Genomic DNA, 26,004 nt, shown 5'->3' on the forward strand with positions numbered 1-26,004 from the left:
TGTGCGCGCACACACACACACACACACACACACACACACACACACGCTAATGATGCTCAAGGAGGTCACTGTAAAACCATGATCACAGTAGCATCATTCATAGTGGCTGAAGGAGGGAACACAGTGTCCACTGACAGATGAGTGGATTAGAAGAAAGAAAAGCAAGCACGCAAGCAAACAAACAAAACCCCCACAAAATATAAGGATGTTTAAAACAGGCCCTGGGGATGTGGGGGAATCATAAAATACAGGCTTTTTTCCCCCTTACGTTTCAAAAGGCACATTTTATTGGGTGTGTGCCTGTGTGTGTGTCTGTGTGTCTGCTACACGTGTTTGGGTGCCTAGTTCCCCCTGTGGCCAGAAAAGGAGGTTAGATCCCAAGGAGCTGGGGTTGTGCAACCACGCGCTCCCAGCACTGGTGTAGGAGCCCTCTGGAAGAGCAGTAGGAGTGTTTCACCTCGGAGCCATCGCCCAGTGTTGGTCTTCCTGTTTGCATGGGAAAGTCTTAGAGAAAGCCACAACTCCACGGCCTGGAAACCTCACAGCTCTGAGGTGGGACTGTGTCCCAAGTGTATCCTGAGCCATGGGAGCCCAGGGACACCACAGCTCTGAGAGGAGGCCTCCTCAGCAGAGGTGGTGCAGCTCCCAGGGGAGGGTCTGTCCAGCTGAGCTGAGGAGCCAGAGGACTCACTTTGTAGACCAGGCTGGCCTCGAACTCACAGAGATCCACCTGCCTCTGCCTCCCGAGTGCTGGGATTAAAGGTGTACACCACCACCACCCAGAAAAAAAAAAAGAAAAAAAAAGGAATGCTTCCCGAATTTGAATGTCATCATCCTGTGCAGGGGCCATGCTAATCTTCTCTGTATCGTTCCAGTTTTAGCATATGTGCTGCCCTTTAGCAGCCCCTCCCCGACCCTCTCGTGACATTGGACTTGTCCTGTTTCTGAGTCATTCTGATGAATTTTCCTCTGGTCACTCTGTCTGCCTTTCAATTAGACGTCATTGGTGCATTCCAGTGAGAGGGATTAAAAGTGTCACTTCAATATTCCCAGCCAGAAGAATTAAAGGTGTGTATCCCAGCAGAGGGATTGAAATTGTCTAATAAGGGTGTGTCTGTATTCAGCTGGATCACACAGACCTGGGTCTTTGGATGTGATCCCTTGCTAGAGCAGACATGTTCTGGATTAAAATTCCTCCACAAATATTAGCGATGCCTAACCAAAATAAAACAAAAAATACGCCCAGACAAGCACATCAGTTTCATTTCTATAGTGACAAGCATGGCCAGGGCAGCAGACTGACCTCAGCTTGGGGACTTCTGTCCTGCACAGTCCAGGACGAGTGCTTGAGTCCCATCAGGCAGTGGGGAGAGCTTGCCCGAGACCCTGGGACATGCCAATAGCAGTGACTCTGCACATCTGGGGCTGAGGCCATGTGGCACCATTTATGCCAGCAACAGGGTTTAGGCAAGTGGCCTCTGTCTGAGCCTCACCTTGGAGGGTATGGAAATGGGTGAGCCACGCGGGTGCTCCATGTTTATGGGATCTCCCAAGTCCCTGGACAGTGGGGTCCAGTGAGGATCCCTGTGTGCAATGTCCTTAACCTGAGTCACTCTTGGTGCCCGGAAGTCCCACCCTCTGACACATCTGACAGCCTGCAGTGTGCCAGCCTCCCTGAGCTCTGCTGTCACTTTCCCTGCTGCTACTTTCCTTCTCTGTTATTTCTCTGCAGTCACCACTGTGAGGACAGCAGCCTTCTCAGCTCTGGGAGCCTTTCCAGGCACTCATGCCCTCAGGATCATGGGGACACTATGTCTCTGCCCCCAGGCAGGAACAGTGCTGACCCCTAGCAGAAGCCTGCTACACCTGTCCCTAAGACCTATGGAGTCCTGACCTCTGTTTACATCACCCCAGTCACCACTGCTGGGTCTCTGTGGGTGACACAGTGCCAGCTGTCGCTCTTGAACATTAGTGCACCTCCCTTAGCCTCTGCCCTGCCTACTTCTTCCCCTCCCCTCCTTCACTCCTTTCTTCCTTGGGCCTTCTCTTCCTTCTCCTCACCCTCCAGCTCTGCTCTAGTTTTATCAGGCAGGGGCTCCTGGTTGTATAGTCTAGGCTGGCTTAGGTCTTGCTGTTTATCCTAGGACAGCTGCACTCCTGTCATCCCCTGCCTCAGGCTCCCAAGTGCTGAAACTGCAGTGCTGTGCGCATGCTTCAGGGTCAGCACCCCCTTCACCCCAGCTTTCACGTTGTCCCTCGGGGAGGGATCAGGCAGGTGGCAAAGGTCAGATGGAGACTGTTGTCTGAGGACCCAGCAGGGACAGAGACTGAGTTGAGAGCAGGAAACAGCAGTGGCCACAAGACTGGTTTATTGTGCGTGGCTTGGCCCTTCCTAAGGAACAGGACTGCAGTTAGTGTCCCTGCTGGTGCAGCACAGCACAGAGCTGGTAGGGTGAGGGGGCAACCGGAACTGCAAAGACGCCATAATCACTGGGCCTGGGCTGTTCATCAGGCACCGAGAAGCTAAAGCGCTGCAGGAGGCAGGGGAAGAAGAGGAAGAGCTCCATGCGGTCTAGGGGCTCCTCCAGGCAAGAGCAGCGGCCTGTAGGTGGGAGAGAGGCTTTGTCAATAGGGGTCCTGGTAGGATCTCCACCCTCCAGGCACCCTGGGAAGACACAGGGATCCAGGCACCCCACGGGCACCTGCGGAGAATGGCATGAAGGCCTCATGCTTCACAAAGTGTCCCTGGGCATCCAGGAAGTGCTCAGGATGGAAGTGGAGGGGTTTCTCCCAGATGGTCTCGTCCTTCAGCACGGAGGACAGGTTGGGGATGAGCATTGTCCCCTGGGAGGAAGCATATGGTGTGAACATGGACTGGCGTGGGGCTGCCAAGACCCTGGTCACCATAATCACATGTACAGCCTCTACCTTACATACTGGAATTTTTCATTCAAGCTCAGCCCCCTAGCCTTTCAGCACCTGGAGGGCCCTGAAACTGATCTCCCATGGGTGCTCAACCCAGAACCCATCCCTGTGTGCAGTGCCTCTGAAAATCTCTGTGGCCTTTTTCCCTTGGCATTTCTCTTTCCTGAGGACTCTCAGGATGGGCCTGTCAGCATGCTGGGGAATTAGGGTGGAGAGGCCTTGGTCTTCCCTGCCCTAGAGTGACAGTGGCCATGATGTAAGAGCAGAGGGGCCCATGCCTACCTTGGGGATGAGAAAGTCCTGGACTTCAATGTCACGGGATGTGAGGCGGGGCAAATCCAATGGGGAGATGTCCCCAAAGCGGTGCACCTCAGGGACGACAGCATTAGTGTAGGGCATGCGGGCCTGGGCGGCCATCTCTGGGCACTGCGTCTGCCCTAGGACTTCATCAATCTCTCATTGGACTATGCCTGGGGGGACAGCGTCCCCTCAGTGAAGCAGTCACTCCCCTTTGCCTCTGTGTAACAACGAAGGTAAGGGCTGAGTCCAAGCGAGAAAGTTTGCCCTGATTGTTGCTGGAGTCTGGGTTAGTTCGTGTCTCCTCCCTCTCGTTTCCTCCTCCTCCCTTCATCACTTCCTGTGGCTATTTAGCTTCCCCGCCCCCTTTATGAGAGAGCATCTCATTAAGTAGTCTAGGCTGGAATGCCCATGCTGGCCTTGACCTTGCAACCTTCTTGCTTCATCCTCCCACGCTGGATACTGAAGGCCACTGTTCTGTGTCAAGAATCTCTTTTCTCACAACATTAAGGCTGCTCCTAGGTTGGGCTGACCAGATAGAGGGGCAAGCCTGACTGTGGACTGAAGACTTGGGACACAGTTGAAACAAGGATGGGAATTGGACCAGGAGTCTGAGTTGCAGCCACAGAACTTGTTTATTGAACATTCAATCAGCGCAGGCTGAGCAGAAGGATAGAGCCACTGGCCCTGCTAGCGCACGGCTACACAGAGTTGGTAAGGCTTTGGAAAAACTGGCAGTGCGAAGATGCCTTGGTCGCTGGGCCTGGGCTGTCCATCGGGCACCGAGAAGCTAAAGCGCTGCAGGAGGCAGGTGAAGAAGAGGAAGAGCTCCATGCGGGCCAGGGGCTCCCCCAGGCATATGCGGCGGCCTGTAGGTGGGAGAGAGGCTTGGTTAGTCTGGGTCCTGTTAGGATCTCCACCCTCCAAGGCACCCTGGGAAGACACAGGGAGCCAGGCACCCCGTGGGCACCTGCAGAGAATGGCATGAAGGCCTCATGCTTCACAAAGTGTCCCTGGGCGTCCAGGAAGTGCTCAGGATGGAAGTGGAGGGGTTTCTCCCAGACGGTCTCATCCTTCAGCACAGAGGACAGGTTCGTGATGAGCATCGTCCCCTGGCGGGAGACACACTGTGTCAGTAGGAACTGTGGTGGGGCCCCAAATTTGCATGCACAACCTCTTCCTCCTCCACACACTGAGTCCCTTCGTCAGAGTATCACAGCTCCTTCATTAGTAATGGGTGACCTTCAAAACTAGTGCTTCGTCCACGTCTGTGATAGCTCCTATTCTCCACCGTGGATCATCTCATTGGACACTCATTTTCCCCGAGGACTCCCAGGAAAGGCTGAAGCATACTCACACCCAGGATGGTTTCAGACCCACATGGAATTCCAGGGTGCATGATTTTGGCCTTTCTTGCCCTTGTTGGCTGGTGGCCATGCTATTGTTAGGAGGGCCCATGCCTACCTTAGGGATGTGGAAGCCCTGTACTTCAATGTCACGTGACGTCAGGTGTGGCAAATTCAATGGGACAATGTCCGCAAAGCGCTGCACCTCATGGATGACAGCATTGGTGTAGGGCATGCGGGCCTGGTCGGCCATCTCTGGGCGCCGCGCCTGCCCTAGGACTTCATCGATCTCCTGCTGGACACGGCCTGAGGGGACAGCATCCCTTCAGTTAAGGATGCCCAAGACAATGACCCTTGTCCCTACACTACCTCTCTGCTAAGGGCTGGGTCCATGAGAGAAAGATGGCCATCACCCGTGCTGGAGTCTGGGGCAATCCTGGGCCAGGAGCCACAAGTGTCCCAGGGAAACTTAAGGACACTGCCTCGTCCCTCCTCCTTCTTTCTTCCCAGCCCAGCCAGGCTCACGCTGCACATCCGGGTGCAGGATCATGAGCAGCAGGGCCCAGGACAGCGTGGTTGACGTGGTCACAATCCCAGCACCAAACAGATCAGAGACAACGAGACGTAGATTCGCATCATTGAAGCTGCTCTCAGGCTTCCCCTTGGCCTGGGCCCAGAGAGAGACAGTGGACTCAAGTAAAGAGGGAAAAGGCCCATGATACCCAGCCTGTGTCTGCAGGAGGCCACACTTGGCGGTCACTGGGTTAGCCACTGCATGCTGGACACTACATCTCACCATCTCTCACCTTCTCCATCTCAGCCAGGAAGGCATCAGTTAGGCTTTGAGGTGGCTTGTCAACGTCCCAGGTTCTCCTGTGCTCAGCCAGCAGCGCATCCACCATAGTCATGAATGTCTTTTGTGCCGGGAAGACCTTGTTGGCCAACCCCGGGATACGCAGGAGAATTGGGAACGTGTTCAGAACCTGTAACACACACAGAAAAGGTGCTAGGCAATCTTGTTGCCTTTTCATTTAATGTGTGAAGTAAATAAGATTTCTAATAATAATAATGATAATCATTATTATTTCAACGTGTGTTTGTACATGCATGATGTGGAGAGTGTTGTTGCCACAACAAGAATGTTGCCGTCAGAGGAAAACAAACGGAGTCACTTCTGTCCTTACTGGAACCGCACTCAAGTGCCAGGCTTGTTGGCAAGCTCCCTTATCCACTGTCCGTCTCTCTGGCCCCTGGGTGCCTCTGCTCAATGTTGATCTCAACTAGTCTCACTTTCCAGCCTCTCCCACAATGGACCCAAGGCCCGGTGCGCTCCTCTCCTCACCTGTCTCCTCTTTAGTTCAGGCTCTTGTTTCCCAGGGTGAACCAAAGGAATATTCTACTCTAAAGCTTTCACAGGCTTTTGTAGCTTCCATATATAGAGAGGGCACCGGCTGTCAGCTTTCTAGTCACCCGACTTTGGTCCACTTGTTCCCTCCTGTTGTTCCAGTTTTGCCAAGCTCTATGCTTTTATTCCTGTGGTAGACATTTCTAGAAGTCTTGCTCTCCAAATCCACTGCGTAAGGCTCCTCTGGTAGGATGGATATCACAGAATTGGATCTGCAGGCTGCCCCACCCCCCTACCTCGGGAAGCAAGCCAGTATTCTCTCCCATGTTTTCTTCCAATGTTGTTAGCATGTTGATGAGGGAAGGGTCTCCATACTCAAAGCGGCGGGCGTAAATGAGGGATGCGATCACATTGCACACGGCTTTGTTCAGGAGCATGTAGGGAGTGAGGGGATGCCCTGGGAGCAGAGATGCAAGTAAATCAAGTTCTCAGTGCGATCTCGCTGTGCCCTTGCGCACACCCCACCACTCACCTACCAGCCTGGTCGGCTAAGGCGTCACAGAGGTGGCCAGCCTCCTCTGTCACCCACTGCTCCAGAGATTTCCTGCCCAGGCCGAAGTTTCGCAGGGTGGACACAGAGAACCGCCGCTGCTCTCGCCACTCGGGCCCATAAGGTGCAAAGACCACACCTGTGGACACATCTGTGTGTAAGCAAGGACACCTGGCTGTGCCGTCCACTGCTCCCATATATCTCGTCTGCTCTGGGACGAGCATCACTCATATCCTCCCACCTTCCTCCAAAACCCATGTCTACCGCCTTCCAGCCTGCTATGTAGGCCCCATGATGGATTTCAGTGGCTGCTCGTTGAGTTGCTAACTGCTTGTCATCTGTATCATGCCCTGTCCTTCCTCTGCCCAGTACCCACCATGTCTGGTTCTGATGCTATGAGTGCTTCCCCCTCCCCCACCCAGCAGCCTTTTGCCTTGGGCTTTGTGTCCATGGCCAATGTGTTGAAAGATGGGCATTTCGGGGCGGTCAGCAGTGTCCTCTCCACGGGTCAGCAGAGCTTCCTGCACCGCCTTCAGGCCATTGATGATGACCACAGGCTTCCAGACCATCTGCAGGCTGAACACGTCACCATAGCGGTTTCGAAGCTGAAGCAGAGGGTCAGAGCACTTAGGAAGTGGAGGTCCCCATGGGGCCCAGAACCAGGCTCACTGCACTAGTATTGGCATAGTGTGTGTATGTGTGTGTGTGTGTGTGTGTGTGTGCTGCTTGTTATTGAACTTTGGTCTTCATATGTCCCGAGAGAATGCTCTTCCACTTACTTTGATCCCTAGCCTGAGACTTGGCATCTTAACTGTGCCTTCTTTTCTTTTTTCGTTCTTTTTAATGATGTTTTTATTTTACGTAAGTGCATATCTGTCTTCATGCATACCAGAATAGGGCACCAGATCATATTATAGATAGCTGTGAGTCACCATTTAGTTATTCGGAATTGAACTCAGGACCTTTGGAGGAGCAGCAAGTGCTCTTAACAGCAGAGTCAACCCTCCAGGCCCGGCTTCTCATTGTTTAAGTCCAGCAAAGGACTCACAGTAGATGTGATCACGCAGCAGAGACCATTCCAGACCCTGACACTGTCCTGGGGCCCCTTAGCATCTCACCACTTATGAGGAAACTCAAGTTCCTTGAGATGGGCAGTGAGGCCACAGAGCACACAGCAGCAAGAGATTCACCAGCCACAGCCCTCTGTCCACTTGCTGTGCTGACACACAGGCTGCGCTTGACCTGGGACCTGGCACCATGCTAAGACCTCAGCTATGACAGACAGGATCATAGGGACTTGGGACCTCTATGACTGCTGCCCTGTCCAACCAGACCGGAATCTGCTGTCACATCTTGCCTAACCTCCTGGACTTTGTGCCTCAAAACTGTTGCCCAAGAAAGTCCAAGTGCCACCACCAGGAAGGGGTGGTCCTTCTCGGGGGCGCAGTTCCCTGTGTACCCTGTGGCTCCACTCCCACTACCTGCTCCAATGGACACCGCATCCTCCGTTACCTCCCAGCACTAAGTCACTCACCTTGTACATGCTGTACGGCATGTTCTCTAAGTCCAGCTGCAGCAGGTTGCCCAGCACAGGCCACGGCGCAGGGCCTGGTGGGTAGCGGGCAGCCCAGCGCTGGCGCCTGTGCATCAGATCCACCAGCAGTATGAAGATGACTGTGAATATGGCCGCGGGCCACAGGCCAGTCCCAGTCAGCAGCTCCATGGCCTCGCCACTGCTCCCCAGGCTTCCTAAAGAACAAGAGACAACGCTCACCACAAACACCTAGCACCAGAAGTCCTAAGGTTGGATCCTGCCACCTTATAAAGAAGTGCCAGAGCTGCCCTTTGTCCCCCAGCTCAAGCCAAATTTGTGTTTTGTTTGTTCCAGTGTAGGGAGGAGCCAGAGACAGTGAGTCCCTCCCAGGAGCTGACTTAATGGTTCTTCTGGCGTGTGCATGGTATGGGGATGTCCAGGTGACCCTGCTTTGAGGTGGACAATCGTGTTGTGCAGTAAAATTATCTGTGGTGCGACACATGCAGCCTGTGGTGAGTGAGGGGGAGTGGGGGAAGGCAGCTGCAGCCTATGGTGAGTGAGGGGCAGTGGGGGAAGGCAGCTGCAGCCTGTGTGTGAGTGAGGGGCAGTGGGGGAAGGCAGCTGCAGCCTATGGTGAGTGAGGGGCAGTGGGGGAAGGCAGCTGCAGCCTATGGTGAGTGAGGGGGAGTGGGGGAAGGCAGCTGCAGCCTATGGTGAGTGAGGGGCAGTGGGGGAAGGTAGCTGCAGCCTATGGTGAGTGAGGGGCAGGGGGGGAAGGTAGCTGCAGCCTGTCGTGAGTGAGGGGGAGTGGGGGAAGGCAGCTGCAGCCTATGGTGAGTGAGGGGCAGTGGGGGAAGGTAGCTGCAGCCTGTGGTGAGTGAGGGGGAGTGGGGGAAGGCAGCTGCAGCCTATGGTGAGTGAGGGGCAGTGGGGGAAGGTAGCTGCAGCCTATGGTGAGTGAGGGGGAGTGGGGGAAGGCAGCTGCAGCCTATGGTGAGTGAGGGGCAGTGGGGGAAGGTAGCTGCAGCCTGTGGTGAGTGAGGGGGAGTGGGGGAAGGCAGCTGCAGCCTATGGTGAGTGAGGGGCAGTGGGGGAAGGTAGCTGCAGCCTATGGTGAGTGAGGGGCAGTGGGGGAAGGTAGCTGCAGCCTGTGGTGAGTGAGGGGGAGTGGAGGAAGGCAGCTGCAGCCTGTGGTGAGTGAGGAGCAGTGGGGGAAGGTAGCTGCAGCCTGTGGTGAGTGAGGGGCAGTGGGGGAAGGCAGCTGCAGCCTATGGTGAGTGAGGGGCAGTGGGGGAAGGTAGCTGCAGCCTGTGGTGAGTGAGGGGGAGTGGGGGAAGGTAGCTGCAGCCTATGGTGAGTGAGGGGCAGTGGGGGAAGGTAGCTGCAGCCTGTGGTGAGTGAGGGGCAGTGGGGGAAGGCAGCTGCAGCCTATGGTGAGTGAGGGGCAGTGGGGGAAGGTAGCTGCAGCCTGTGGTGAGTGAGGGGGAGTGGGGGAAGGCAGCTGCAGCCTATGGTGAGTGAGGGGAGTGGGGGAAGGCAGCTGCAGCCTATGGTGAGTGAGGGGCAGTGGGGGAAGGTAATTGTGGCCAATGTAATCTTCAGTATAGCTTGGGTCATGCAGTTAATCAGGAAAGCAGGACACAGCTTGGGAATATTCAGATCTAATTAGAGAATTCTCAGTAATGATCTGAGCATGGTGAGGAGGCCACTAAGGGGGGCATAGAACTTGCCACATGCTCACGTTGTGTCTCTTACCCACCCTCTTTTTCTTGGTGAGTCTGTTTCTCCCCCAACAGTCATGAAGAAAAGAGAAATATGACTTAAACGGTACTGGTGGGCAGGACAACTGCTGGTCACCCTGCACATGCCCATTCTCACTCATTGGGGTCAGCCAAGGCTCTGCCCCTGTCCTCTTGGGGATCCAGACCTCTGAGGATCAAGGCTCAGCTGTCCCAGTGGAATCCAGGCTGCGCTCTTGCTCTCTGCTGCCCCCTTCAGTGAGGCAGAAGGGAGGCAGGAGCGAGTTAGAGGGGAGCACACCATGGAGCCATAGCAAGGTCTGGACACTGGATCTTCTCCTCTCTGCTGCCCATGCCACCCCTTCTCAGCTGACCTCTCTGTCACCAGGCCTGAGGTGACATGTTTGTTGCTGGCCTGAAGCCCCCAAAGTCTACTCCCGGTTCCTGTCCCTGCCCCACACTGTGACATAGGATGGCAGCCTAGGTTGGGGCAGAGACAAGGGTCTTTCTCTAGGCTCAGCATCACCTGAAGGAGGCCTGCAGGGGAGTCAGGACACCTGAAAGGGTCACGGTCAAGAGTGGGAGGAGGGAGACAACCGTGCTCTGCTCACTGACAGGCTCAGGCTGCTGGCTTCCTCCTGGCCAGTCTCTCCGGGACTCTGGCTTCTTTGTGAAGACCAACAGTGAGTCTAAGAGCCGGTCCCAGTCTTCCTTCTTCCCCCGGGAACTTGTTCCCTGATCTCACACCATGGTCTTGGTGCTGCCCATTTACCATAAAGGAAACGTGTGCGCTCGTGTCATGGGTGACACTAGCCAAATATAGTTGGTCAAGGCTGAGACTCTGCAGACAGAGCAGAAGAGGAGAGAATTTGCTGCTTTAACCTGCGGTGACCGTGCTGTATTTGCTGACATTGTTCTGAAACACTCACTCAAGCGGCACAGCTCGGGGGGAACGAGCCCTTTCTAAACAAGAGACACAGGCTGCGGGATCGCAGAGAGGCCAGGCAGGGACTTCAGGCCACACGATGAACCCTGGAGGGAAAATGAGGTCATGGTGACTCTGGTTGTGGTGGAAAGTTTGGTGGAAGAGAAGGCCATGGTGGTGTCCTGGATACAGTTGTGGAGAAGGCGGTGGCGAGGGCACCGGGATGTGGGTGCCGCGGTGGTGCCTGCGGAGCAAGTAGAAGACGGTCTGCTGGCTACAGGAAAGGAGGAGATATGGGGGAAGGTGTCTGTGGTGCTGAGTAAAATAAGGACTTTGAGAATCATAGTGAGCAACAGCAATCAAATTATGGAGCCAGGAGGGCGTTGTGTTGGTGGAGGGCACCCAGGCGTCTCTAAGGAACTGGCTATGGATCTGGTAGTGCAGTGGTGGCAGAAGCAGTGGGAAGTGGATCTCTGAGTTGGAGACCAGCCTGATCTACATATGGGGTTCCAAGCCAGCCTGGGCTACAAGACAGACCTTGTCTCAAAAAAAAGTCATAAGCAGGATTTTCCTGCCACTGTGGGATGGGCGCGTTCTCCTACACAACAGCAGTGACGTGAAACTGGACAAGCATGTGGAAATTAGCAACAACACTGTGAAACAACCAGAGGGTCAAACTGCAGATGGTATTCAGACAACAACCTGAGGTGAATGGAAACAATCTGATATTCAAACTACAGCAATAAGGAACCCACAAACATGAACTCCTCCCACCCCATACTAAAGGCTAGGCTTGTAGTCAGCATGTTCCAAAACCCTGGGCTCAACACATAGCACTAAAAAACCATCAATGAAAAGAAAGAAATAAAAGGAAAAGCCAAGCAGATATAGAAGGGAAGAATCGTCAAAATATATTGAATGAGAAAAACTAAAGCACAGAGAAAACCCCCACAATTCCTTCTAGAAACAGAAAGTGGGGGTAAAAAGCCCCACCGCTACGGTGGAGTCAAGGATAGAGCTCAGTGGTAAAGCATTTGTTTATAGCTTGTTTAAGGCAGCGGTTGAAAGATCTCCTCTCTGTTTATTCGTACTTCAGCTTCACAGACAGACACAGGAGAGCTTCTTTCAACAATCGGGGCCAGGCAGCGTGCCAGCGTGAGCTGGGCAGGAGGAGAGGAGAGCGATCCTCAGCCCTTGCAGGGTCTTCCTTGGTGGCACTGCTGGGTTCGTTGTCCTCTCTTGGCTACTGAGAAATGGCTCAGCCCACAGGTCTGTGTGTGGCCTGCACTAACCATATGTGTTTCAGGAAGGACTGAGGACCCCAAAGCAAGAAATGCTGGGACATCTGGAGTGTTGCTGGTTGCTGGGGGCCCGTGCCTCCTGGTTCTCCTGATGGAAGGTCAGATGACAGAGCAGTTCTGGAAAACAGTATAGTGGATCCAAACCACACACACACACACACACGCACACACACACACACACACACACACACACACACACAGATATACTCTCACACAAAGACACACCGTTATGCACAGAAACACAACACATTTACCTATACCCACATTCACACACACAAAGGCAGACGCATGCTAACACACAGATACATGCTTTCACACACTGATAGACATGCACACGTACACACTTGCACAAACAGTCATATGTACACATGCATGTGTATACAACATGCACACATGCCAACACACACAAACATGCATCACATGAGCTTACATACCACACACAGGCCTACACATAATGTCCACCATTCCTTGGAATTTAGTTTTCACTATTTTTTTTTTTTAGGAAATTAACTCCATTCCCCAGGCCAGTTTATAAGACTGCCAGCCTCCTAGTTCTGGCTCTCAAACCGGCCATGTGTATGTAGCCATCTTTGCTCTGGCCCATGGACGCTCTCTGGGAGTTATTCCTCTCTTTCAGACTATGACAAAATATGATTATTAAGAGTGTGGATACCTGCCCCACATGGAGCGCCATTTTTTTTTAATTTCAAGATTTATTTGTTTATTACGTACATAGTGCTTTTACCTGCCTGTTGCCCTGCACACCAGAAGAGGGCACCAGATCTCACTCTAGATGGATTCAGCCATCATGTGGGTGCTGGGAATTGAACCTAGGACCTCTGTAGAGCAGACAGTGCTCTTAACCTCTGAGCCATCTCCCCAGCCCCACTTGTTGTTTTAAAATTATCAATATTATGTCCAGCTCGCAGTCAGTCAAGACACAGACACTCGTTATATATCAAAAGAGCTTTAGTTAACCTGGGGCGGGGCCAGACATTAACTACTTCTCAGAGTGGGGCAGGTGTCCCATCCCCGCCCCAGTCCCATGCTATCTGTTTCTAATAACGTCTATCAAGCTACCTGCCAATCCCAAATACTTGCTAATGTTCTTCATCGGGGCGAATCTTCCATCCATGCTGGCCACGTGTTTCTCTTCCACCTAACCCATGGCTGCCTTCCTCTCTTCTCTTCTCAGGATCCTTTTCTTCTCTTCCTCCCAGGATTCCCCTCTCTCTCTAAGCCTGGGAACCTTAGCCACACCTAGCTCAGTTGCGCTGCCCAGATGGGATGGCTTTTTCTTAATTAGTATCAAAGTACATCAGACCATCCCCCAGAAGGAGGGTATGGAGATGGGTGAGCCACGCGGGTGCTCCATGGCTATGGGATCCCCCAAGTCCCTGGACAGTGGGGCTCAGTGAGCTTCCCTGTGTGCAATGTCCTCAACCTGAGTCACTCTTGGTGCCCGGAAGTCCCGCCCTCTGACACATCTGACAGACAGCCTGCAGTGTGCCAGCCTCCCTGAGCTCTGCTGTCACTTTCCCTGCTGCTGCTTTCCTTCTCTGTTCTTTCTCTGCAGTCACCACTGTGAGGCCAGCAGCCTTCTCAGCTCTGGGAGCCTTTCCAGGCACTCATGCCCTCAGGATCGTGGGGACACCATGTCTCTGTCCCCATTGAGGAGCAGTGCTGACCCCTAGCACAAGCCTGTTGCAATGTCCCTGAGACCCATGGAGTCCTGACTTCTGCCTCCAGTTTGTCACCAACCCAGTGAGTGACACCATGGTGTCAACTGTCACCCCTAGATAGCTGTGCCTTCCTTCCTTCCTTCCTTCCTTTTCTCTCCTTTCCTCTTGCTCTCCTGCCTTCCTTTCTTCTTATTTTGTTTTTCTTGTTGTCTCTGTCCCTTTGTTTTCTGTTCATGAGCCAGTGTCTCATTATGAACTCCAGCAGTCCTTGACCTTACTTCATAGCCCAGGCTACCCCCAAACAGGACATTATCCCATCTCAGGTTCCCAAGTGCTGAAACACACACCCCTTTCTCATAACGTTCAAGGTGTCCATTAAGGACGGATGAGGTGGAGGGAAAGGGTTGAGTGTGGATTGTTGTCTGAGGTCAGGAGAGAGAGAGAGCGATGAGAGCTTGCACGAGGAAACAAATGGCAGCCACAAACCTCGTTTATTCTCTGTAGGTGAGCCTAAGCTAGGGGCTGGACTAGAATGTGATTCTGGTTAGCGAGTCACTGCACAGAGCTGGTAGGGCAATGGGCAGTGCAGAAACATAAAGACGCCTCGGTCGCTGGGCCTGGGCTGTCCATCGGGCACCGAGAAGCTAAAGCGCTGCAGGAGGCAGGTGAAGAAGAGGAAGAGCTCCATGCGGGCCAGGGGCTCCCCCAGGCATGCGCGGCGGCCTGTAGGTGGAAGAGAGGCTTTGTCACTCTGGGTCCTGGTAGAATCTCCACCCTGAGGCACCCTGGGAAGGCACAGGGATCCAGGCACCCGTGGGCACCTGCGGAGAATGGCAGGAAGGCCTCATGCTTCACAAAGTGTCCCTGGGCGTCCAGGAAGTGCTCAGGATGGAAGTGGAGGGGTTTCTCCCAGACGGTCTCGTCCTTCAGCACGGAGGACAGGTTAGGGATGAGCATCATCCCCTGGGAGGAAGCATATGGTGTGAACATGGACTGTCGTGGGGCTCCAGATTTATATGAACAACCTTCTCTGCCTCAACACACTTGGTCTTTTGGCCAGAGTGTCTCAGCCGCTTCACTAGTGATGGATGGCGTCCCAAACCAGGACCCCATCCACAAGTGCAGTGATTCCTATTCTCCACTATGGATAAACCGGTTGGATGTCCAGCTTCCCTCAGGACTCCCATGAAGGGCTGCAGCATACTCACTCCTGGGATGATACAGGTGCCATGTGGAGATCCAGGGCGCATGTGTTTTGGCCTTTCCTGCCCTTGTTGGCTAGTGGCCATGCTATTGTTAGGAGGGCCCATGCCTACCTTAGGGATGCGGAAGCCTTGGACTTCAATGTCACGTGACGTCATGTGTGGCAAATTCAATGGGGCGATGTCCGCAAAGCGCTGCACCTCATGGATGACAGCATTGGTGTAGGGCATGCGGGCCTGGTCGGCCATCTCTGGGCGCCGCGCCTGCCCTAGGACTTCATCAATCTCCTGCTGGACACGGCCTGAGGGGACAGCATCCCTTCAGTTAAGGATGCCCAAGACAATGACCCTTGTCCCTACACTACCTCTCTGCTAAGGGCTGGGTCCATGAGAGAAAGATGGCCATCACCCATGCTGGAGTCTGGGGCAAACCCCTGCCAGGAGCCACAAGTGTCCCAGGGAAGCTTAAGGACACTGCCTCGTCCCTCCTCCTTCTTTCTTCCCAGCCCAGCCAGGCTCACGCTGCACATCCGGGTGCAGGATCATGAGCAGCAGGGCCCAGGACAGCGTGGTTGACGTGGTCACAATCCCAGCACCAAACAGATCAGAGACAACGAGACGTAGATTCGCATCATTGAAGCTGCTCTCAGGCTTCCCCTTGGCCTGGGCCAGAGAGAGACAGTGGACTCAGAGTAAAGTGGGAAAAGGCCCATGAAACCCTGCTAGTGTCTGCAGGAGGCCACACTTGGGGGTCACTGGGTTAGCCACGGCATGCTGGACACTACATCTCATCATCTTTCACCTTCTCCATCTCAGCCAAGAAGGCATCAGTCAGGCCTTGAGGCGGATTGTCAGCGTCCCAGGTTCTCCTGTGCTCAGTTATCAGCTTATCCACCATGGTCATAAATGACTTTTGTCCCGGGAAGACCTTGTCGGCCAACCCCGGGATACGCAGGAGAATTGGGAACGTGTTCAGAACCTGTAAGACATACAGAAAAGGTGCTAGGCAATCTTGTTGCCTCTTCATTTAATATGTGAAGTAAATAAGATTTCTAATAATCCTGATCATCATAATTTTTTCAACGTGTGTTTTGTATATACATGATGTGGAGAGTGTAGTTGCCACAATAAGAATGTTGAAGTCAGAGGAAAACAGAGTCAGTTCCGTTCTTAGTAAATGGCTTCCAGGAACTGCACTCAAGTGCCAGGCTTGCTTGGCAAGCTCCCTTACCCACTGTCCGTCTCTCTGGCCCCTGGGTGCCTCTGCTCAATGTTGATCTCAACTAGTCTCACTTTCCAGCCTTTCCCACAATGGACCCAAGGCCCGGTGCGCTCCTCTCATCACCTGTCTCCTCTTTAGTTTCAGCCTCAGACTCTTGTTTCCCAGGGTGAACAGAAGGAATATTCTACTCTGAAATTTTTACAGGCATTTGTAGCTTTCATATAGATAGAGGGCACCGGCCATCCCTGTTCTAGACACCTGACCTTGGTCCACTTTTTCCCTACGTTTGTTCTAGGTTTGTCAAGCTCTATGCTTTTATTCCTGTGGTAGACATTTCTAGAAGTCTTGCTCTCCAAATCCCCTGCCTAAGGCTCCTCTGGGAGGAAGGATGTCACAAGTGGATCTGCAGGCTGCCCCAAGCCCCCTACCTCGGGAAGCAAGCCATTAGTCTCTCCCATGTTTCTTCCAATGTTGTTAGCATGTTGATGAGGGAAGGGTCTCCATACTCAAAGCGGCGGGCGTAAATGAGGGATGCGATCACATTGCACACGGCTTTGTTCAGGAGCATGTAGGGAGTGAGGGGATGCCCTGGGAGCAGAGATGCAAGTAAATCAAGTTCTCAGTGCGATCTCGCTGTGCCCTTGCGCACACCCCACCACTCACCTACCAGCCTGGTCGGCTAAGGCGTCACAGAGGTGGCCAGCCTCCTCTGTCACCCACTGCTCCAGAGATTTCCTGCCCAGGCCGAAGTTGCGCAGGGTGGACACAGAGAACCGCCGCTGCTCTCGCCACTCGGGCCCATCAGGTGCAAATGCCAGTCCTGCGGACACATCTGTGTGTAAGCAAGGACACCTGGCTGTGCCGGCCACTGCTCCTATATATCTCGTCTGCTCTGGGACGAGCATCACTCATATCCTCCCACCTTCCTCCAAAACCCATGTCTACCACCTTCTAGCCCGCTACGTAGGTCCCAGGATGGATTTCAGTGGCTGCTTGTTGAGTTGCTAACTGCTTGTCACCTGTATCACGCCCTGTCCTTCCTCTGCCCAGTACCCACCATGTCTGGCTCTGATGCCATCACTGCTCCCTACCACCCAGCAGTATTTTGCCTTGAGCCTTGTGTCCATGGCCAAAGTGCTGAAACATGGGCATTTTAGGGCGGTCAGCAGTGTCCTCTCCACAGGTCACCAGAGCTTCCCGCACGGCCTTCAGGCCATTGATCACAATGACAGGCTTTCAGGCCATCTGCAGGCTGAACACGTCACCGTAGCGGTTTCGAAGCTGAAGCAGAGGGACAGAGCACTTAGGAAGTGGAGGTCCCCATGGGGCCTAGAACCAGGCTCACTGCACAAGCATCTGCATAGTGTGTGTGTGTTGCTTGTTATTGTCCCTTGGTCTTCATATATCCCAGGAGAATGCTCTTCCACTGACTTTCATTCCCAGCCTGAGACCTGGCGTCTTACAACTGCGCCTTCCCTGGTTTTATCTTTCTTTTTAAAGATTTGTTTATTTTGTGTAAATGCGTACACTGCTTCATGCACACCAGAAGAGGGCACCAGATACATTACAGATGGTTCTGAGTCACCATGTCGTTGCTGGGAATTGAACTCAGGACCTCTGGAAGAGTAGCCAGTGCTCTTAACCACGGAGCCACCTCTCAGCCCTGGCTTCTCATCGTTTAAGTTCAGCAATAACGTAAAGTAAATGTGATCATTCAGATGTGACCTTTCCAGACTCAGAGAACTGTCCTCTTAGCATCTCACGACATATGAGGAAACTCAGGTTCCTTGAGATGGGCAGTGAGGCCACAGAGCACACAGCAGCAACAGATTCACCAGCCACAGCCCTCTGTCCACTTGCTGTGCTCACAGACAGGCTGCGCTTGACCTGGGACCTGGCACCATGCTAAGACCTCAGCTATGACAGACAGGATCATAGGGACTTGGACCTCTATGACTGCTGCCCTGTCCAACCAGACCGGAATCTGCTGTCACATCTTGCCTAACCTCCTGGACTTTGTGCCTCAAAACTGTTGCCCAAGAAAGTCCAAGTGCCACCACCAGGAAGGGTGGTCCTTCTGGGGGCGCAGTTCCCTGTGTAACCTGTGGCTCCACTCCCACTACCTGCTCCAATGGACACCGCATCCTCCGTTACCTCCCAGCCCTAAGTCACTCACCTTGTACATGCTATACGGCATGTTCTCTAAGTCCAGCTGCAGCAGGTTGCCAGCACAGGCCACGGCGCAGGGCCTGGTGGGTAGCGGGCAGCCCAGCGCTGGCGCCTGTGCATCAGATCCACCAGCAGTATGAAGATGACTGTGAATATGGCCGCGGGCCACAGGCCAGTCCCAGTCAGCAGCTCCATGGCCTCGCCACTGCTCCCCAGGCTTCCTAAAGAACAAGGGACAGAAACACCTAGGACCAGAAATCCCTGGCTTGGAACCTGCCACCTTATAATGGGGTGCCAGGGCTGCCCTTTGTCCTCTGCTCCAGCTGCATTCAGTGTTTTGTTTGGGGAAGTGTAGGGAGGAGCCAGAGATGGTCAATCCCTCCCAGGAGGGATTCTTCAGGGCCGAGCATGGTGGGGAGGGGGATGTTCAGGGGACCCTGCTTTGATGTGGACAATCATGTTCTACAGTAAAATAACCAGTGTGCCACACATGCACAGCTTGAGGACATGAAGCCATTGCCTCAGAAGAAAATAAAAGCTCCCCAGAGCTTCATGGAACACATTTACAGGTAGGCAGGACATGCGTGGTGACTGTCACTAAGAGTTCTCGCTTCTGTAGGAGCATGACCACTGGCAGGATGTCTCCTACAGTTAAGGGAGAGAGGCTATAGCCCTGTGTGTGAGTGAGGGGCCTTGAGGGAAGGCAGCTACAGCCTGTGGTGAGTGAGGGGCAGTGGGGGAAGGCAGCTACAGCCTGTGGTGAGTGAGGGGCAGTGGGGGAAGGCAGCTGCAGCCTGTGTGTGAGTGAGGGGCAGTGGGGAAAGGCAGCTGCAGCCTGTGGTGAGTGAGGGGGCAGTGGGGGAAGGCAGCTGCAGCCTGTGGTGAGTGAGGGGGAGTGGGGGAAGGCAGCTGCAGCCTATGGTGAGTGAGGGGCAGTGGGGGAAGGCAGCTGCAGCCTGTGTGTGAGTGAGGGGCAGTGGGGGAAGGCAGCTGCAGCCTATGGTGAGTGAGGGGCAGTGGGGGAAGGCAGCTGCAGCCTATGGTGAGTGAGGGGGAGTGGGGGAAGGCAGCTGCAGCCTATGGTGAGTGAGGGGCAGTGGGGGAAGGTAGCTGCAGCCTATGGTGAGTGAGGGGCAGTGGGGGAAGGTAGCTGCAGCCTGTGGTGAGTGAGGGGGAGTGGGGGAAGGCAGCTGCAGCCTATGGTGAGTGAGGGGCAGTGGGGGAAGGTAGCTGCAGCCTGTGGTGAGTGAGGGGGAGTGGGGGAAGGCAGCTGCAGCCTATGGTGAGTGAGGGGCAGTGGGGGAAGGTAGCTGCAGCCTATGGTGAGTGAGGGGGAGTGGGGGAAGGCAGCTGCAGCCTATGGTGAGTGAGGGGCAGTGGGGGAAGGTAGCTGCAGCCTGTGGTGAGGTGAGGGGGAGTGGGGGAAGGCAGCTGCAGCCTATGGTGAGTGAGGGGCAGTGGGGAAGGTAGCTGCAGCCTATGGTGAGTGAGGGGCAGTGGGGGAAGGTAGCTGCAGCCTGTGGTGAGTGAGGGGGAGTGGAGGAAGGCAGCTGCAGCCTGTGGTGAGTGAGGAGCAGTGGGGGAAGGTAGCTGCAGCCTGTGGTGAGTGAGGGGCAGTGGGGGAAGGCAGCTGCAGCCTATGGTGAGTGAGGGGCAGTGGGGGAAGGTAGCTGCAGCCTGTGGTTGAGTGAGGGGGAGTGGGGGAAGGTAGCTGCAGCCTATGGTGAGTGAGGGGCAGTGGGGGAAGGTAGCTGCAGCCTGTGGTGAGTGAGGGGCAGTGGGGGAAGGCAGCTGCAGCCTATTGGTGAGTGAGGGGCAGTGGGGGAAGGTAGCTGCAGCCTGTGGTGAGTGAGGGGGAGTGGGGGAAGGCAGCTGCAGCCTATGGTGAGTGAGGGGAGTGGGGGAAGGCAGCTGCAGCCTATGGTGAGTGAGGGGCAGTGGGGGAAGGTAATTGTGGCCAATGTAATCTTCAGTATAGCTTGGGTCATGCAGTTAATCAGGAAAGCAGGACACAGCTTGGGAATATTCAGATCTAATTAGAGAATTCTCAGTAATGATCTGAGCATGGTGAGGAGGCCACTAAGGGGGGCATAGAACTTGCCACATGCTCACGTTGTGTCTCTTACCCACCCTCTTTTTCTTGGTGAGTCTGTTTCTCCCCCAACAGTCATGAAGAAAAGAGAAATATGACTTAAACGGTACTGGTGGGCAGGACAACTGCTGGTCACCCTGCACATGCCCATTCTCACTCATTGGGGTCAGCCAAGGCTCTGCCCCTGTCCTCTTGGGGATCCAGACCTCTGAGGATCAAGGCTCAGCTGTCCCAGTGGAATCCAGGCTGCGCTCTTGCTCTCTGCTGCCCCCTTCAGTGAGGCAGAAGGGAGGCAGGAGCGAGTTAGAGGGGAGCACACCATGGAGCCATAGCAAGGTCTGGACACTGGATCTTCTCCTCTCTGCTGCCCATGCCACCCCTTCTCAGCTGACCTCTCTGTCACCAGGCCTGAGGTGACATGTTTGTTGCTGGCCTGAAGCCCCCAAAGTCTACTCCCGGTTCCTGTCCCTGCCCCACACTGTGACATAGGATGGCAGCCTAGGTTGGGGCAGAGACAAGGGTCTTTCTCTAGGCTCAGCATCACCTGAAGGCGGCCTGCAGGGGAGTCAGGACACCTGAAAGGGTCACGGTCAAGAGTGGGAGGAGGGAGACAACCGTGCTCTGCTCACTGACAGGCTCAGGCTGCTGGCTTCCTCCTGGCCAGTCTCTCCGGGACTCTGGCTTCTTTTGTGAAGACCAACAGTGAGTCTAAGAGCCGGTCCAGTCTTCCTTCTTCCCCCGGGAACTTGTTCCCTGATCTCACACCATGGTCTTGGTGCTGCCCATTTACCATAAAGGAAACGTGGTGCGCTCGTGTCATGGGTGACACTAGCCAAATATAGTTGGTCAAGGCTGAGACTGTGCAGACAGAGCAGAAGAGGAGAGAATTTGCTGCTTTTAACCTGCGGTGACCGTGCTGTATTTGCTGACATTGTTCTGAAACACTCACTCAAGCGGCAACAGCTCGGGGGGAACGAGCCCTTTCTAAACAAGAGACACAGGCTGCGGGATCGCAGAGAGGCCAGGCAGGGACTTCAGCCACACGATGAACCCTGGAGGGAAAATGAGGTCATGGTGACTCTGGTTGTGGTGGAAAGTTTGGTGGAAGAGAAGGCCATGGTGGTGTCCTGGATACAGTTGTGGAGAAGGCGGTGGCGAGGGCACCGGGATGTGGGTGCCGCGGTGGTGCCTGCGGAGCAAGTAGAAGACGGTCTGCTGGCTACAGGAAAGGAGGAGATATGGGGGAAGGTGTCTGTGGTGCTGAGTAAATAAGGACTTTGAGAATCATAGTGAGCAACAGCAATCAAATTATGGAGCCAGGAGGGCGTTGTGTTGGTGGAGGGCACCCAGGCGTCTCTAAGGAACTGGCTATGGATCTGGTAGTGCAGTGGTGGCAGAAGCAGTGGGAAGTGGATCTCTGAGTTGGAGACCAGCCTGATCTACATATGGGGTTCCAAGCCAGCCTGGGCTACAAGACAGACCTTGTCTCAAAAAAAAGTCATAAGCAGGATTTTCCTGCCACTGTGGGATGGGCGCGTTCTCCTACACAACAGCAGTGACGTGAAACTGGACAAGCATGTGGAAATTAGCAACAACACTGTGAAACAACCAGAGGGTCAAACTGCAGATGGTATTCAGACAACAACCTGAGGTGAATGGAAACAATCTGATATTCAAACTACAGCAATAAGGAACCCACAAACATGAACTCCTCCCACCCCATACTAAAGGCTAGGCTTGTAGTCAGCATGTTCCAAAACCCTGGGCTCAACACATAGCACTAAAAAACCATCCATGAAAAGAAAGAAATAAAAGGAAAAGCCAAGCAGATATAGAAGGGAAGAATCGTCAAAATATATTGAATGAGAAAAACTAAAGCACAGAGAAAACCCCCACAATTCCTTCTAGAAACAGAAAGTGGGGGTAAAAAGCCCCACCGCTACGGTGGAGTCAAGGATAGAGCTCAGTGGTAAAGCATTTGTTTATAGCTTGTTTAAGGCAGCGGTTGAAAGATCTCCTCTCTGTTTATTCGTATTTCAGCTTCACAGACAGACACAGGAGAGCTTCTTTCAACAATCGGGGCCAGGCAGCGTGCCAGCGTGAGCTGGGCAGGAGGAGAGGAGAGCGATCCTCAGCCCTTGCAGGGTCTTCCTTGGTGGCACTGCTGGGTTCGTTGTCCTCTCTTGGCTACTGAGAAATGGCTCAGCCCACAGGTCTGTGTGTGGCCTGCACTAACCATATGTGTTTCAGGAAGGACTGAGGACCCCAAAGCAAGAAATGCTGGGACATCTGGAGTGTTGCTGGTTGCTGGGGGCCCGTGCCTCCTGGTTCTCCTGATGGAAGGTCAGATGACAGAGCAGTTCTGGAAAACAGTATAGTGGATCCAAACCACACACACACACACACACGCACACACACACACACACACACACACACACACACACAGATATACTCTCACACAAAGACACACCGTTATGCACAGAAACACAACACATTTACCTATACCCACATTCACACACACAAAGGCAGACGCATGCTAACACACAGATACATGCTTTCACACACTGATAGACATGCACACGTACACACTTGCACAAACAGTCATATGTACACATGCATGTGTATACAACATGCACACATGCCAACACACACAAACATGCATCACATGAGCTTACATACCACACACAGGCCTACACATAATGTCCACCATTCCTTGGAATTTAGTTTTCACTATTTTTTTTTTTTTAGGAAATTAACTCCATTCCCCAGGCCAGTTTATAAGACTGCCAGCCTCCTAGTTCTGGCTCTCAAACCGGCCATGTGTATGTAGCCATCTTTGCTCTGGCCCATGGACGCTCTCTGGGAGTTATTCCTCTCTTTCAGACTATGACAAAATATGATTATTAAGAGTGTGGATACCTGCCCCACATGGAGCGCCATTTTTTTTTTAATTTCAAGATTTATTTGTTTATTACGTACATAGTGCTTTTACCTGCCTGTGCCCTGCACACCAGAAGAGGGCACCAGATCTCACTCTAGATGGATTCAGCCATCATGTGGGTGCTGGGAATTGAACCTAGGACCTCTGTAGAGCAGACAGTGCTCTTAACCTCTGAGCCATCTCCCCAGCCCCACTTGTTGTTTTAAAATTATCAATATTATGTCCAGCTCGCAGTCAGTCAAGACACAGACACTCGTTATATATCAAAAGAGCTTTAGTTAACCTGGGGCGGGGCCAGACATTAACTACTTCTCAGAGTGGGGCAGGTGTCCCATCCCCGCCCCAGTCCCATGCTATCTGTTTCTAATAACGTCTATCAAGCTACCTGCCAATCCCAAATACTTGCTAATGTTCTTCATCGGGGCGAATCTTCCATCCATGCTGGCCACGTGTTTCTCTTCCACCTAACCCATGGCTGCCTTCCTCTCTTCTCTTCTCAGGATCCTTTTCTTCTCTTCCTCCCAGGATTCCCCTCTCTCTCTAAGCCTGGGAACCTTAGCCACACCTAGCTCAGTTGCGCTGCCCAGATGGGATGGCTTTTTCTTAATTAGTATCAAAGTACATCAGACCATCCCCCAGAAGGAGGGTATGGAGATGGGTGAGCCACGCGGGTGCTCCATGGCTATGGGATCCCCCAAGTCCCTGGACAGTGGGGCTCAGTGAGCTTCCCTGTGTGCAATGTCCTCAACCTGAGTCACTCTTGGTGCCCGGAAGTCCCGCCCTCTGACACATCTGACAGACAGCCTGCAGTGTGCCAGCCTCCCTGAGCTCTGCTGTCACTTTCCCTGCTGCTGCTTTCCTTCTCTGTTCTTTCTCTGCAGTCACCACTGTGAGGCCAGCAGCCTTCTCAGCTCTGGGAGCCTTTCCAGGCATTCATGCCCTCAGGATCGTGGGGACACCATGTCTCTGTCCCCATTGAGGAGCAGTGCTGACCCTAGCACAAGCCTGTTTGCAATGTCCCTGAGACCCATGGAGTCCTGACTTCTGCCTCCAGTTTTGTCACCAACCCAGTGAGTGACACCATGGTGTCAACTGTCACCCCTAGATAGCTGTGCCTTCCTTCCTTCCTTCCTTCCCTTCCTTTTCTCTCCTTTCCTCTTGCTCTCCTGCCTTCCTTTCTTCTTATTTTGTTTTTCTTGTTGTCTCTGTCCCTTGTTTTCTGTTCATGAGCCAGTGTCTCATTATGAACTCCAGCAGTCCTTGACCTTACTTCATAGCCCAGGCTACCCCCAAACAGGACATTATCCCATCTCAGGTTCCCAAGTGCTGAAAACACACACCCCTTTCTCATAACGTTCAAGGTGTCCATTAAGGACGGATGAGGTGGAGGGAAAGGGTTGAGTGTGGATTGTTGTCTGAGGTCAGGAGAGAGAGAGAGAGCGATGAGAGCTTGCACGAGGAAACAAATGGCAGCCACAAACCTCGTTTATTTCTCTGCAGGTGAGCCTAAGCTAGGGGCTGGACTAGAATGTGATTCGGTTAGCGAGTCACTGCACAGAGCTGGTAGGGCAATGGGCAGTGCAGAAACATAAAGACGCCTCGGTCGCTGGGCCTGGGTTGTCCATCGGGCACCGAGAAGCTAAAGCGCTGCAGGAGGCAGGTGAAGAAGAGGAAGAGCTCCATGCGGGCCAGGGGCTCCCCCAGGCATGCGCGGCGGCCTGTAGGTGGAAGAGAGGCTTTGGTCACTCTGGGTCCTGGTAGAATCTCCACCCTGAGGCACCCTGGGAAGGCACAGGGATCCAGGCACCCCGTGGGACCTGCGGAGAATGGCAGGAAGGCCTCAATGGTTCACAAAGTGTCCCTGGGCGTCCAGGAAGTGCTCAGGAGGGAAGTGGAGGGGTTTCCTCCCAGACGGTCTCGTCCTTCAGCACCGAGGACAGGTTGGGGATATCGTCGTCCCCTGGAGGGAGAGAGACATGGTGTGAACACGGACTGCGTGGGGCTCCAGATTTATATGAACAACTTCTCTGCCTCCAACACACTGGTCTTTTGGCCAGAGTGTTCAGCCGCTTCACTAGTGATGGATGGCGTCCCAAACCAGGACCCCATCCACAAGTGCAGTGATTCCTATTCTCCACTATGGAAACCGGTTGGATGTCCAGCTTCCCTCAGGACTCCCATGAAGGGCTGCAGCATACTCACTCCTGGGATGATACAGGTGCCATGTGGAGATCCAGGGCGCATGTGTTTTGGCCTTTCCTGCCCTTGTTGGCTAGTGGCCATGCTATTGTTAGGAGGGCCCATGCCTACCTTAGGGATGCGGAAGCCTTGGACTTCAATGTCACGTGATGTCATGTGTGGCAAATTCAAGGGGCGATGTCCCAAAGCGCTGCACCTCATGGATGACAGCATTGGTGTAGGGCATGGGCCTGGTGGCCATCTCTGGGCGCCGCGCCTGCCCTAGGACTTCATCAATCTCCTGCTGGACACGGCCTGAGGGGACAGCATCCCTTCAGTTAAGGATGCCCAAGACAATGACCCTTGTCCCTCCCTCTCTGCTAAGGGCTGGGTCCATGAGAGAAAGATGGCCATCACCCATGCTGGAGTCTGGGGCAAACCCCTGCCAGGAGCCACAAGTGTCCCAGGGAAGCTTAAGGACACTGCCTCGTCCCTCCTCCTTCTTTCTTCCCAGCCCAGCCAGGCTCACGCTGCACATCCGGGTGCAGGATCATGA

The 26,004-nt window shown here is 53.8% G+C and overlaps 1 non-coding gene and 3 pseudogenes across 1 annotated transcript; all 4 read right to left on the minus strand.

Annotated features, from left to right (window-relative positions):
* Positions 1 to 796: 796 nt before the first annotated feature.
* On the minus strand, positions 797 to 904 carry LOC127201922 (U6 spliceosomal RNA). Its single transcript, XR_007832257.1, has one exon. It is a non-coding gene; the product is annotated as a U6 spliceosomal RNA (small nuclear RNA).
* A 1,507-nt stretch (positions 905 to 2,411) lies between these two features.
* LOC127200999 (cytochrome P450 2D10-like) lies at positions 2,412 to 3,668 on the minus strand (annotated as a pseudogene).
* Positions 3,669 to 3,838: 170 nt separating this feature from the next.
* LOC127201475 (cytochrome P450 2D3-like) overlaps positions 3,839 to 26,004 on the minus strand; it is a 49,455-nt pseudogene continuing 27,289 nt past the window's right edge.
* Positions 24,810 to 26,004, minus strand: part of LOC127201479 (cytochrome P450 2D3-like) — a 7,305-nt pseudogene continuing 6,110 nt past the window's right edge.

Source organism: Acomys russatus, chromosome 17 (assembly GCF_903995435.1).
Source record: "Acomys russatus chromosome 17, mAcoRus1.1, whole genome shotgun sequence".
Taxonomy (NCBI): domain Eukaryota; kingdom Metazoa; phylum Chordata; class Mammalia; order Rodentia; family Muridae; genus Acomys; species Acomys russatus.